Here is a 15215-nt window from a genome sequence, read left to right as displayed (position 1 = left end):
CTGAAAATGGACGAACTTCAGAGAAGCATTGTTAATAATGCGTCTTCAAAAGCTTCTGGATTTACAGAGTGGACCTGTTCTCCAGAGTCTTTCAGAACACTGAAAGATAAGATGGATGTTAGCACCCAGGTAGCAAACTGAATCTATTGGTTCAACATTTGTGGGTCCTCGGCCCGAGTCTGGCCCACATGTTCTCCTGCACCACATCTGGGCAGATTCTGGCTGTTATCCTCCAATTCTGTCTTATTGCCACAAGAGTGTGAGTGTGAGTGTGAGTGTGAGTGTGAGTGTGAGTGTGAGTGTGAGTGTGCGTACACCAGAACTGGTCCAGATGTGGAAGTAGCATCTGACAATCATGCCTTATATGGGCCAGTTTCGGGCCGTGGAACCGAGCGTATACTGGGCCAGAAGACAACAATATGTGTTTTTAAGATAACTTCTTATGCATTTTTGCCTTCTGTTGGACAGTTAACAGTTAAGAGACAGAAAGGAAACACGAGTGGGTGGGGGGTGGGCACACGCATCAAAGGTCAGACTCGAACATCGGATGCTGCGGTGCACGCTCTGTAACCATGCAGTCACCACGGCTCTCCAGCTACCTGTGTTCACCATTTATAACATCAGATATTTGCTTTCAGTCCCACTGTGGGGAAATGTGCAATATTACAGCAAAGTGACGGTACAAAGAAAGAAAAACTGCAAAATGACAATATCAGATAAAATGAAAAATATATAATATGTACAATTAGATATTTAAATATGGTGAATTGTCAGTCTTTGGTGTGTGCGGTCCACTGAGTGCAGTGTTTGTTCTGACAGCAGCAGGAAGTAACGACCTGCGGTATCTCTCCTGCACACACCGCAGGTGCAGCAGCCTGTTGCTGAAGGAGCTGCTCAGGCTGTCAGTGTCCTGCACGGGGTGGGAGATGTTCTCCAGCAGGGATGACAGCTTAGCCGTCATCCTCCCGTCGCCCACTACCTCCACTGGGTCCAGGGAGCATCCCAGAATATTTCAAATGCTTATCCATTCATTTTAGCTGTTTATTTTTTGTAAGATCATTTTTTTGGCATTTTTGCCTTCTGTTGGACAGTTAACAGTAAAGAGACAGAAAGGAAACACGAGTGGGTGGGGGGTGGGCACACGCATCAAAGGTCAGACTCGAACATCGGATGCTGCGGTGCACGCTCTGTAACCATGCAGTCACCACGGCTCTCCAGCTACCTGTGTTCACCATTTATAACATCAGATATTTGCTTTCAGTCCCACTGTGGGGAAATGTGCAATATTACAGCAAAGTGACGGTACAAAGAAAGAAAAACTGCAAAATGACAATATCAGATAAAATGAAAAATATATAATATGTACAATTAGATATTTAAATATGGTGAATTGTCAGTCTTTGGTGTGTGCGGTCCACTGAGTGCAGTGTTTGTTATATAGTCTGACAGCAGCTGTGTTAACCATTTATCCATTGTTATTTTGTCTACTTCAAACTTTCCTATTAGTGGTTTCAACTTGTCTTCTCACACTAACAGACGCTCTTAATGCATGTTAACGAGTGGAGAGTAATTCGAGTCGTCGGTCGAGTCGCTTCGCAGGAGGAAATCTGAGATATTTCTCGCAGCTGGAGAATCACCAGCTTCAGTGCACTTATAACAAAGAGAATAAGGAACCAGAATATAAATTATTAGAAGAGTGGGGCACTACGTGTCTGACTAGTTTCCTGTCTGTGGTCAGGTGAGGAGCGTGAAACTAAAGAGAAATGCAAAAGGCTGATGTGAAACTCTTCACCGACAGGACAGGTCAGGACATCACATCACATGTTAACTGGGTTTGTAGAGTTTAGTGCACATGTATGACGATAATGAAATGTTGAAAGTGAGAAACAACGTGAGCGGCTGCAATGGTTCAATGGATTTTCTACTTTCTAGCGCGGTGAGGATATTTCCTCTGTTAGAGAATCACTGCGCTGTTGTTGTTATTTATGACCAACATTTGACCTTTTGTTTTCACCGCTAACATCTTATTTTTTCTTGTTTCATCTGTTGTTCTTTTCTGCTGGTGGAGATTTACATTCAGCCCAACCAACTGCACAGAAAGGAAACTCTTGGTTTTCTTCCACTGATAAAATTAAAGTTAAAGACAAATAACATTTTCTACTCCAGTATAATCTATTTTATGTCAATTTTGTTGCAGGAACTGCAGGTTCGTCTCAAATCTACTGATGATCTCAATGATTCCTCAATAAATTTAGCTTCAACCTGAAATAAAGTAAATGTGCTGAATACCCAGAGATGTAAATGTAAATATAATTGTAATTGTACAGTACCTGAGAGAACAAAGACAACAAATCCACTGGCCACTGCTGTTAGACTCATCTCTGCTCCGAGCGACTCTGCGTCTGTGAAAACGTGTCAGACTGTGCATAAGAAATACTGAACAGTTCTTTGAATCAATATCGTGAGGGGGGGGTGGAGGAGGGGGGGGCGGGGATATGAGAGAATGAGAGAGAGCGAAGAAGAAAGGACAGGAGAAAACCTGTCAGAGTTCATCCCCAGAGTGAAGCAGAAGAGGAAACAGGAAGAGGAGGGAAGATGATGACGGGAGTGGGAAAGGAGTGAAAAGCAGATGTTACTGCAGGTGAACTCTCATCATTTACCTGATGAGAGTTCACCTGGACACTAGAAGATTATTTAAGGGCTTGTTCTGAGTAAATGATGAAAACACGTGAAAAAGGTTTTTGCAGAAGGAATGTCATGATTCTGTGTTGACAGTTGAACCATTGATTCTTGTAACTGACAATAGGTTGTCAAACCTTTTCATGAGAAAGACCCTCAAATTGATACGTAACCACCAGGGTCAACTGAAGACATGTAGAAAATGACCACAGTGATTTAACTGGCATTCATTCATGCTCCTTAAACATCAACTAAATAAGTATCTTACTGTTGTCCTGCTTCGATTAAAAGCCTCTGGTCACTTGTCATGTTGGAGGTTAAAGAATATGTCATTGATTTTTCACATTAATTGACCTCAGTTGTTCAGACTCAGCTAAACAGAATCTAAATTGTAGACATATGTAAATCTCTCAGGGTTCACCAGCTAATTTGATGAACATTAAAGGACCCTGTGAATATTACCGACCTCTGCTGGTGGCCAGTAGGAATTACAACAGAAAGCTTTTTGTTAAGTGTGAGAACTGTTTCCAGAAACTCTCAGTACCTGTTGAAGTAAAGAATAAGAACTGAAGAACAAACTCCCCTGATCCCATCCAGCAAGTATTTTACTGTACGGTCATTTTGTGCAACAGCACAATAAAAGTCTTGTTATAATTGAGTTCTGTTTGTCCCGTCAGCTGAACGTGGGTCCAGTGTATGACACCCCGTCATCTGCAGCACAGAGACAAGCAGCAGGACAGCAGGGTGACCTTCACTACGCCAGCATCTGCTTCTCACATGTAACCCCCATAAATTTAACAGACTCTAAACTCTACTCTTTAACTCCACTTGTTTATAGTTTATAGTGGCATAAGAAAGTTACAGTTAAATCTTCATTTATTTTTTGTATACACATTGATTCATATGTAATCCTCATTTACCTACATTTAACACATATTCAGTCAAACTTATTTTATTAATCTTTTGCTAGTTATTGTTGTAGTTTGGCTAAACGTCCAGAGGGTGGCGGTAAGCGCGCGCAGAATGAGCTGTTGTCAGTAGCGATGCGCAAGAGAAAGAAGGAGAGCGGGGAAAACGAACGGAGTCCAGGATGTACGAGCGAGCATTGAGAGAAAAAGAGAGGAAAAGTTGTTTATACTTGTTGAAACCAGTGTTAAAGTTATCCAGAAGAGACTTACCGTGTTCCAGGATATTATTGATTACCAGAGGATGAAGGAGGATCGCTATTAGACGTGTTTTTGATGACAATTCTCCGGTGAGTGTTATCTTTCAGTGCTAGCTTAAAAATCGATGTTAGCTCATGTCACTTTATGACGGTGGAGGAAAAAAAAAAAAATCGGAGAAATGTGTTGTTTGTAACTAAAACAGAAGCACTGTAAAAATCTGTGATGTGTGTATTTTCTGAGAAATGATATGAGATGTGAGATATTATTGCTGGCAGAAATTATTGCCGTGTGAATTTTATTTTCCATTTCTGGGCATGTTTTTTATGTTCATTTTGTGGACATTTAAGTCAAAAATAAGCTGAGAAAAGGTTCGAAAATAACCGTAAGATCTTGATATTAATCTGCATACTAAAAAGAGAATTTGACGTTAACTGAAGTTAACTTGTACGGTGTGCAGGTTGGTTTTTTTTGATAATCGATTTTCTGAGAAGAGGACTCCAGCGAGCGGGAGGCTTATCAACGGCTGTCGCGTGCGGGACTGTCAGAGCCGAGACGCTGCTGGACTTGGACGATCCAGATCTCCATCGGGATTACAGATAAACTTAAGCAAAATACAGAAGAAGACAAAGGAAAGAGGGGGCCCCTTGACTTGTCTTGACTTGCCTTGATTGAACTGAACTGAACTGAACTAAATTTCCAAGGAAAATAAACTATTCGCATCCAAGGAGGACATAAAGAAGGACTATAAAATTGTATGGAACCGAATGTGATACTACCCAGGTATTAACAAAAGGACTGAAGGGTGGACAATTTAATTTCATTTATTTAATTATTTATTTTTTGGTTTAATATTTGAAGAGCTCTGAACAAAGAGGGATACATTTAAATTGGTCTGTTGTTTTATTTAAAACAAGACGTCAAGAAGATGGAAATGATTCATGTGCACTGTACAGCACAGTCAACAACAACAAAAACACACCGTGAATCTGTGCTCTGTTATTTATACTTGGATTTTACAGCATCAAGAGAATCAGAAAAAGTACAAACATATAAACAACAGTGGTTTATGTAGGGTTTGTGAAGACTTGTTTGGTTGCTCTTTTGTTTTTTAAAAGGTTGTTTGAACCAAATTACAAAGAGTGTGTATGTCTGAAACTTTACTTCAGTTAAAGCATAGGAAGAAAACTCTGCCTGTCATATTGCCACATAAATATAACAGCATGTTACGCTGGGTAATGTATGATTATTGTAAGGATAAAATATGATTAAAGTACAGTCAACATTTGTGTTTTGTGCATTCATTGGTTCGTATTTCAACACACACATACTTAATTAATTTATGTGATTTGGTCATAGAAAAGAAAAAGAAAAGTAAAGAAACTGACTTCACAGTTGGTGGGAGGTCGGAGGCCCCCGGGGGTCGGAGGTAGTGATGGGAATTCCGGCTCTTTGTGGACAGCCGGCTCTTTTGGCTCCGCTCACTAAAAAGAGCCGGCTCTTTCGGCTCCCAAGTGGCTCCTCAGATTTTTTGTTACTTAAATTAATTTATTACCAAATTATGTGTAAAATGAATAACTAATGTAAAAAAACATAAAATATAACATATGTATAGTATGTATATGGCTTTATTAATAAACTTAACATAACATATACATAAATAAATTTTAAATAAAAAAGACCCATTTTAATTTGTGAAAAAACACAAAATCAACTAAACATCACTCAACAAAATATAAACTAAAATGTGAAACCATGTACAGTGAAAAACAAAACACAAAATGCGAGTGTCTGTACCCCCTCCCCTCCCCCCTCCTGCTCAGTATAGTCACACAGACGCTGCCACAGCCACACATGTTGACCAATGCGGCTTTAAAAGACAATTAAAAAAAAAAAATCGCTCTCGATCGGGAACCGGCACCCGTCGTTCACTTCAAAGAGCCGGCTCTAATCCGGCTCTCGTTCGCGACCGACCCATCACTAGTCGGAGGCCCCCTGGAGGTTACCATGATGAACCGAACATGACGCTCAGAGCTCAGAGTACAACAGTTAACGTTTGGATATTAAAATCATTTATTTGTATAATAAACATCTTGCGATTCGTAATCAGATGTCAAACATGGTCTGGAAAATCTACTGAGAAGTCTAGAAAACTTGAGTCTGTAGAAATACGGAATTTTGAAATGGATAAATGTGTAGGATCTGCCCTTAGTGTTAGCTACACTGAAGTTAGCCGTTAGCCTACTAGCTAGAAGCAGCTAGTGAGTGAAAAACATCAACTGGGGAACCTCGGCTTGTTGCATATCAACACTTGTTAATGAGTGAGAAACAAATCACATGTGGTCCACGACTTGGTTCATATCAATTTGAGGATCCTTGACATGAAAAGGTTTGACCAATTGTCAGTTATATCAATAGTTGAACTGTCAAAAACCTCAAGTTTTTCTGTCAAGATTCTGACAGAAGATTTCTTTTCACCTCCAAAACATTTTCTTTCACCTGTTTTCACAGATGTTCTTAAGTCATTTGCCTCTCAGGACTTCCGCAGTAATTTATAAGATGACGTAATGATTGTAGGTCAGACTTGTACTGACTTCATGAATATTAAGAATGTAAAGAGGAAGGAATCCATCTTCTTTTAACAGCTTGACTTCTGTCTTCTGCTTGCTGCACTACGCACAGAGGAACATCACTTTTTTCTTATCTAATACGTGTTTTTGATAAGATTGATATTTCTTTCATTCATTGTTCACCAGCTGATTGTTTGATTGTCTCTGGAGTCACACAGAGAGACGAGATGAGCAGCTATGAGTTTAACAGCAGCAGAATAACCAACAGTCCAGGGACTCCAGGGACCAGAAGGTGTCATCAGCCTTTATTGATGTGAGGAAAGGGCGGAAATGGAGGGCAGAGAAAGCAGTGGAGGTGGCAGAGTCACGCCTAAGGCAAAAAGCGCTGATGGGCAGCACAGCAACTGGCAGAGCGGGCTTTGGATACTTCCCAAAGATGCAGGTTTTGAAGGCCCAGGGCAAAGAGAGACACCATCTTATCCAGGAAGAGGTCGGAGCAGGCGTGGAGGAGGAGCAGGTGAGCAGGACGTTGGGGCTCAGGCAGCAGGGAGCGTGGACGAGGTGGGAGAGTGTACTGCAGCGCAGGATTACCTGGTCTAACATGGTGCAGGAAGACTTCCATCACGTCCGGTTCCTTGTGCAAGCTGTCTATGATGCCCTACCCAGCCCAGCAAACCTACACGTCTGGGGCAAGAGTGAGACACCCTCCTGTCCTCTCTGCTCTGGAAGAGGATCCTAGAGCACCTCCTCAGTATCTGCCCAAAGGCCCTTGGGGAAGGCCGCTACCGCTGGCGCCACGACCAGGTGCTCAGGCCGATCAGCAAGTACCATCGTGCCCTAAAGAAGATCTCCTTTGTGAAAGCTGGAGAGAAACACCGTCACAACCAAAACCAGACGGCCCACTCTCTATCGGCCCACTGACTGCAGCTGAACATGTTGACTGGGCAGACAGCTGAAGTTTCCGCAGCACATCGTGGTGAATCACTCCGGCCGAGACATGATCATCACTTCTGAGCGACGAACAATGATATGCTGGAAGTCACAGTGTCCTGGAAGAGCATATGAAGAAGCAAATGAGAAAGAAACGTGCAAAGTACCAGAGCTGTGGAGAAGTGCCGGGACAAGGCTGAAGACGCACTGTGAGCCCATAGAGGCTGTAGAGGTTTGCAGGACGCTCACTCTGCAAAGTCCTCACCAACTGGCGTTACAAGAGGCAAAGAGGAGGCCGTTCGATCTGTGAAGAAGCCCAAGAAAGCACCAGCTGGCTTTGGATTAAGAGGGCTGATCCGTGGGACGGTTGATGCTGTGACGCAAATCGAGGCTTGATCAACCCCGGCTGGTCACCTGGGCGAAGGTGTCTGATGCTAAAGACCCGAAACACCCGATGACCCAGGAACATCACTGGAGACGCGTCCCAGCGCATCAGAAGATGTGTCTTACACACAATGATTATATATTTACAAACTTGACTGTGTTTAACATCAATTACAATATTCATTTCCATTGACTTTTTCTTCACCTGTTTTCACAGATGAAAAAAAGAATTAATTAATTTTAGAAGATTATCTTTGAAAACCTTTTTTTCATCTGTTCTTAAGCTCATTTGTGCCTCTCAGGACTTCCGCAGTAGTTTGTAAGACACTAAATGACTGTAAGCTCAGACTTGTACTGACTTCATGAATATTCATAAGTGAAGAGGAAGGAATCTCTTCTTATCAAGTCTTGACTTCTGTCCTCTCACAGAGGACATCACCTTCCTCTCTTGTAAGACGAGACTCGTTCTTTGATAAGATTGATATTCTTTCATTCATTGTTCACCAGCTGATTGTTTGATTGTTCTCTGGAGTCAACACAGAGAGATGAGAGAGCAGCTATGAGTTTAACAGCAGCATCAAGTGGATTTGTCGTCCTCCTCCTCTCACTGTACCAGGTACTGTACATCTACATTTACTCTGGAGACGTTCAGTAAACTTACTGAGAACAAGCTGAAACAGGATGAATAAATAAAGTGCAGTTAATGTTGTTTTCTAATGTGATTTTTTCTCTATCATCACTTGTTAGCTGTTTTTTTATTGTGGCTGTTAAACCAAAGTCCTTAGATCTGTTCAGTGTTTTCACACATGCAGCATCTCTCAGTATCTTTGACCTCAACATTTAGTGGTGAGTGTTATTGCACAGTAAGAGTTGTGCTTTTGAATTAACTGTATAAATGGAGCTGTAAGTGTTCATCTAAAGATTCAGTAACTGAAGAGTTTATCTACAAAACTGTCTTTACTTCTGTTTAAGAACAAGATAACATCTACCAAGGCTCAAAATGAGGAAACAATGTCAGTTAAATGTGTTACTTGTTGATGTCAGTGTATGTTTCCACTCCCTGTATGGTCAACAGTGACCTGCCCTTCCTGATCTACTATCACATACAGTAGCAACCCACCACATAGCGTACTACATACATACATACATACACAACATACATACTAAACACCAACCTGACCACAGAGTGAACAGAGAGGAAACTAAACAAGGAAATTTCCACACGCTCTAATAATAATAATTGATCCTCTCACACTGTTCATTACAGCTGCATTAATTCACAGGTCCAATGGTTTTCTGTTTACTTCTCCATGTCTGTGTTCACTGTGCTTAATACAGCAATACATCAAGAAGTCACAAACATTATTAACATCATGTTTTAAAAGTGAATAAAAAGGAAGAGACCATAGAGAAAAACATGACTTTACCTCAGTAACATATATATAACAATATATAACAACATGACAGACATCTTTGTCTTAAACTCACAGTGAGAAGTGTTGGAGCCAAGTAGTTTTACAAATGTATTTTAGTCATGTAGCAGGTTTCCATGTTGAAGAACCTCCATAAATTTTCTCTCTGTTGTTGTGAATCTTTGTGTTCTGCTGTGCTCTGTTTTACAGTGATACAGGGTCATATGGCTGGGGAGTGACTTACCCTCAAAACACATCTGTGCCTCTAAAGGATCAACAGTGGAAATAAGCTGCAGCTACAGTTACCCATTCAGAATAAATGGTTACTATACTACAGTTGAGGAAACATTCTGGTTTACTAAATGGATTAAGATGCTGTGGATCTGAGAACAGACTCAGACTACAGAGGTCGTGTGGAGTATAAATGTCGACATTGAAAACAGCTGCACTCTGAGAATCAGAGACCTGAGAGAGAGCGACTCAGCTGAGTACAAGTTCAGAAATCACAACAAACCAAGGTGGGAAATATAAAGGTAACCTGGAGTCACTTGTCTGTCACAGGTAACGTTTTCACTGGAATATTTATCAATTTGGTTCCAATCATTAACGACTGAGAATCTGTGTGTTGCTTCTGATTGTACTTTTCTAGTTTAGTTAATGTCTGTTCTTGCGTCACATGTCCAGACCTCCAGTGCTGGTGGAAAGATCATCAACCCAGACAGAGCTGAAGTGTCACAGCAGTTGTAAAGCAGCTGATCGTCCTTCATATGTCTGGTACAAGAACGGACTGGAAATGAAGGAGGAAACACCTCCCTAGATCTCTGTTTAATGATGACAACAGCATTCCTGTCTCTTAAAGGACATGAGGATCACCGCGCCCCTCCAGTGTGTGAGTTTACTCCACAGTGTCACTAATACAATTGAAACTTAAACCTTCCACTACACAGTTATGTCTAATATTTGAGCAACCTTTGTAAAAAACTAATTGACTCAATAATATTCACTTCCACTTTATAAAGTCGTCCTTGATTTAAAGTTAAAATGAGAATAAAACACATTTTCATATTGATGTTAACGTCTCCTCATATTCCCTCCTCCAGATGCTCCAAAGCTTCTCTCTGTGTCAGTGAGTCCCTCTGGTGAGATAGTGGAGGGCAGTTCAGTGAATCTGACCTGTAGCAGTGATGCTAACCCAGCAGCTAATTACACCTGGTACAAGAGAATGAAGACTCACAAAAGCTTCAGGACAGATCTTCACCATCACTGACCTCAGACCTGAACACAGTGGGAATTATTACTGTGAAGCCCAGAACACAAGAGGACGTCGTAAACTCCACCTTAAATCTGACTGTTGTAGCAGGTGATTACACACATTCATCTACACACACCTGTTTACTGCAGCTTTATTTTGCATTATTTGTACTATTACAGACGGTGGCAGACACACACAACTAACCCTGACCTCAACACCTCTTGGAGATTTTTGGAGCTGTGTATTAAGCTCATGTTACTCAAACATCCTGTAATTCCCTCCTCAGTCGTCAGTATTTCCTTCTGATTATCCAGGTGCATGGAAATCAGCAGCTGCTGGATCAATCACTGCTGTTCTCCTGGCTCTCATCCTCCTCGCTGTCTTCCTGTGGATCAAGTGGAGTAATTCTGTGTCACCTATTTCACTAATGCTTCTAAATGTATTAGTTTATTCACTCGATTGCTTTTCCTCCTGTCTAGAAGAGATAACTCCTTCACACAGCAGTGTAAGTGTGGAGAGAGACCTGACACCAGACACAGGTGAGAAAGAAGAGTTCAGGTTTTCCAGTGCAAAAGATCAATATTAATCAACCTGTGCAATATTAACCGACCTCTGCTGGTGGCCAGTAGGAATTACAACAGAAAGCTTTTTGTTAAGTGTGAGAACTGTTTCCAGAAACTCTCAGTACCTGTTGAAGTAAAGAATAAGAGCTGAAGAACAAACTCCCCTGATCCCATCCAGCAAGTATTTTACTGTACGGTCATTTTGTGCAACAGCACAATAAAAGTCTTGTTATAATTGAGTTCTGTTTGTCCCGTCAGCTGAACGTGGGTCCAGTGTATGACACCCCGTCATCTGCAGCACAGAGACAAGCAGCAGGACAGCAGGGTGACCTTCACTACGCCAGCATCTGCTTCTCACAGAACCAGGGAGATGTTGTCTACTCCAACGTCAGAGTTCATCCCCAGAGAGAAACAGAGGAAGAGGAGGAGGAGGAGGATGGGGTTGAATACTCTGCTGTCAGATTTAACAATGCCAGCAGTGCACCAGGGTGAGCAGCTCCTCTCACATCAACATTTTCATCACTACACTTATTTAACAAGAAAATACACATTAGGTTAAAAACTGTCAGAGTGAATGGTTTATTCTTCCCTTCACAGAACAAGACGTCAAGAAGATGGAAATGATTCATGTGCACTGTACAGCACAGTCAACAAAAACAAAAACACACCATGAATCTGTGCTCTGTTATTTATACTTGGATTTTACAGCATCAAGAGATCAGAAAAAATAAAAACATATAAACAGCAGTGGTTTATGTAGGGTTTGTAAAGACTTGTTTGGTTGCTCATTGTTTTTTTAAATGGTAATTTGAACCAAATTAACTTCTGTTTTTATCAAACCATGCAGCTTTGATTTTATTTGTCCACATGCACAGCCACGTACCACTATAGCTTTACCTTTGTTTTTGTAATTTGAGTGAACTGAATCTTTAATGTATGTTTGCTGTAAAAAAAAAAAAAAAAATCTATATATATAGATATATGTAGATATATATATCTATATATATCTATATATAGATATATATAGATATATATACCTGATACTTCCGTTAAATCATAGACTTACTCACACTTAACTTCAGTTACTTCAGTTAAAGCATAGAAAGAAGAAAGCTCTGCTTGACGTACTCCCATATAAATATAATAGCATGCTACACTTAATAATGTATGTATATTGTACGAATAAAACATTAAAATACAGTCAACATTTGTGTTTTGTGAGTGCTTTCATTGGGTGCAAGTTATTATACATTATTAACATGTCTTTGTTTTGGCTAAAAATATATTTTAATCAGGGCTGATCTCCCGTTAGTGTTAGCTATACTAGCATTATATGGGTGCCAAATATGCAAATCCAGTTACAATTTTTTAGCCGATATATTTTGAATATTTAGCTCACTTTCCTCACATTTAGCTAATTTTCCTTTCATTTGAGACAGAAATTTGTGTAAAACATCATATTACATTTAATTGTTAACAATGTGTATGAATCCTAAATCTAAAAGTTATATTTTAAATCTAAATATTGAATCTGTGTAAATGTTAAATCCATATAAATGTGTAACATTTAAATTTAAAATTTAGATCTAAATTAAATATTTAGATTTAGATTAAATATTTAGATTTAAGATTTATTTTTTCACATATACACATTGTTAATTTAATATAACATGAATTTCTGTCTCAAATGAGAAGATAATCAGCTAACTGTGAGGAAAGTGAGTTAAATATTCAAAACATCGGCTAAAAAATGTAACTGAACTTTTACATTCATCACTGCATAGCGTTAGCTAGTTAGCTAGTGCTTGCTACTAGCTAGTACATCAAATGGGGATCCTCGTCTCGTTACATATCACTTTAGGGTCCTCGACATGAAAAGGTTTGACAATCAGTTGTCTCGGTATCAATAGTCAACTTTCAACTGTTAGCCGTTAGCCCGCTAAGGCTAGTGAGTGATAAGCATCATGGCTAACCCTGTGGGCTAACCACAGTCACGTCATGATGGGTAAACCTCCCAATCTCAGCCTGACGAAGAATCACCATGGTCATACTTAGGCAGTTATTGTGTACAAAACCAAAGCTGACATTCCTCACACTTTCTTATAAATATTCTGGTATCTTATTTGCTTGATTTATATATGACTTCAGAACAAGTAGTTATTTGCAAGTAGCTCAATTGAGTGGCATTTTTTGCCGGGCTGTTAGTTTTTTTGTCTTTGTTTTGTTATAATTTTGTATCACATGTACATTGTCAATTTCACTTTGCCGACATTTACTCAATACATCCCTTCGAACCAGAGATAATAGGACACTGGACTTTTTCATGCTAATGTGAATAACTCAATGAATGTCTGCCCTTTCACTGTCTCAACAACCTCTCATACGATCAACTTCAAGCTTGGTGGATGTGTTGCTGAGGACCTGATGAAGCTCAGTGTCGACTGAAGTTTTTCAGATGAGCAGTTCTCGAGAAAATCCAGAATGCAGCGCCAGGGTGACTGATGGCATCTGTGATGATGTCACAACTGTGACATCACAACTTCAAAGGACACCTAACACAGGGTGACTGATGATATCTGTGATGGAGTCACAACTGTGACATCAAAACTTCAAAGGATTTTTTAGTAAATTACTAAAAATCAACGCCATTCTCAGGCTATGACATCACAGAAACCTCCCAGTCTGGTTCTCAGAATCACATCTGAATCACAGAATCACACACATATGAGTTTCAGACAAACGAGGTGACACACTGAGTGACTTCACCACATTTGAAAGCACAAAAGCCAAACTGAGATCAACAATCTGAAAGACAAGTACAATTACTTGAAGAACTCTTGGTCTTAGATAAGATGGCAGCTAAGTGTGACATGCAAGAAAAAATTAACGAACTCTCCCACCTGCTCCAGAAGGAAAAAGACTTGCGTGTCAGGGAGAAGCAGGTGGCCACCAAGAGGGAGAAGGGCCTTCGTGCAGAGATGAAGAGTGAGAAAGAAAGTCTTACCAACAAGAATTTCATTAAAACCCTGGCCGTGGAGAGGGAAAGGGACTCTTTACTGAAAGAGGTACAGAGTCTAAAAATGGATCTCAGTGATATCACTGAAGAGCACGAGGCTGAAAGGGCTGCAGAAAACGTCAGTCGAGAGCAAAGGGATGAACTGCAACAAGAAGTTGAACAGCTTAAACTGCAGCTTCATGAACAAAAAGACTTGCTTGTCAGGGAGCAGCAGAGGGCCACCGAAAGAGAGAAGGCCCTTCTAGCAGAGATGGAGAGTGAGAAAGAAACTCTTACCATCAAGAATTTTATTACAATCAATGCCCTAGAGAAGGAAAGGGACACTTTGCTGAAAGAAGTACAGAGTCTTAAAAAAGATCTTGGTGATATCACTGAAGAGAACAAGGCTGAGAGGGCAGCAAAAAAGGTCAGAGAGCAAATGGATGAACTGCAACAAGAAGTTGAACAACTTAAATTGCAGCTTGCGGGTGCTGAGAGGCAGCTCAGGGACTCTGAGCGGGAAAAAGAGCAGCTCCAGAGGGAGCAGGACGAGCAGCAAGCTTCAGTTGTGCCTGAACTTGACACCTTGGAAGGGGAGAACAAGGCCTTAGTTGCTCAGACAGAAGAACTCAAAATGAGCTGCATAACTGCAGACGATGAGAAAGGGGCTCGCCCAACGCATACTGTCCCAACCACCTCAGAGGAGGAAAACATTACTGTTGAAGACCTCCAGCCTGAATCTTCCGGGGAGAAGAAGACCAAAAAACGTAAAGGGTGGAAGAAATGTGTGCATTACGCCAAACCATGGAATTGGGGTTAAAAAGTAGAAGTACTTTGGTAATACTTCCACATTTTGAGAATATGTCTGTGAGGATTCTCAGTCATCCAAGTCTCTGAGTGCTCTGGTTTCCTCCCACAAATTTATCAATTCAATAAAAAAAACAAAAATTCAAATAAAATAAAAATGTTGTTGTACTGTTGTACTCATTAGCAATGGCTTTAAAATACTTTAAAATACTTTTTAAAAAAATGTTCAATCACAAGTAGCGGTTACTATAGTTTTTTTTAATCCGTTCACCAGTCTTTAAAGTTGACAAACCAAAATCTAATTGCTAAAGGAATTACAGCTGTTATTTTCCACACATGAAAAAACTTTGGCCTATATGCCAAATACTTATATTAAATGAAAACATTATAACAAACCATCCAAGATACAAATACTAATACTAATACAAATACTGAAAAAATAGGCCCAAATAAAGTAAAT

At 40.3% G+C, this 15215-nt stretch overlaps 1 long non-coding RNA gene across 1 annotated transcript; it reads left to right on the top strand.

The window, feature by feature from the left end:
* Positions 1-10378: 10378 nt before the first annotated feature.
* LOC111238272 lies at positions 10379-10879 on the top strand. Its single transcript, XR_002665809.1, has 3 exons — positions 10379-10498; positions 10705-10786; positions 10870-10879. It is a non-coding gene; the product is annotated as an uncharacterized LOC111238272 (long non-coding RNA).
* The last annotated feature ends 4336 nt before the right edge of the window (positions 10880-15215 follow it).

The sequence above is a fragment of the Seriola dumerili genome, unplaced genomic scaffold, assembly GCF_002260705.1.
Source record: "Seriola dumerili isolate Sdu_G_001 unplaced genomic scaffold, Sdu_1.0 BDQW01001246.1, whole genome shotgun sequence".
Taxonomy (NCBI): domain Eukaryota; kingdom Metazoa; phylum Chordata; class Actinopteri; order Carangiformes; family Carangidae; genus Seriola; species Seriola dumerili.
This window is presented reverse-complemented; position numbering and strand designations above follow the sequence as displayed.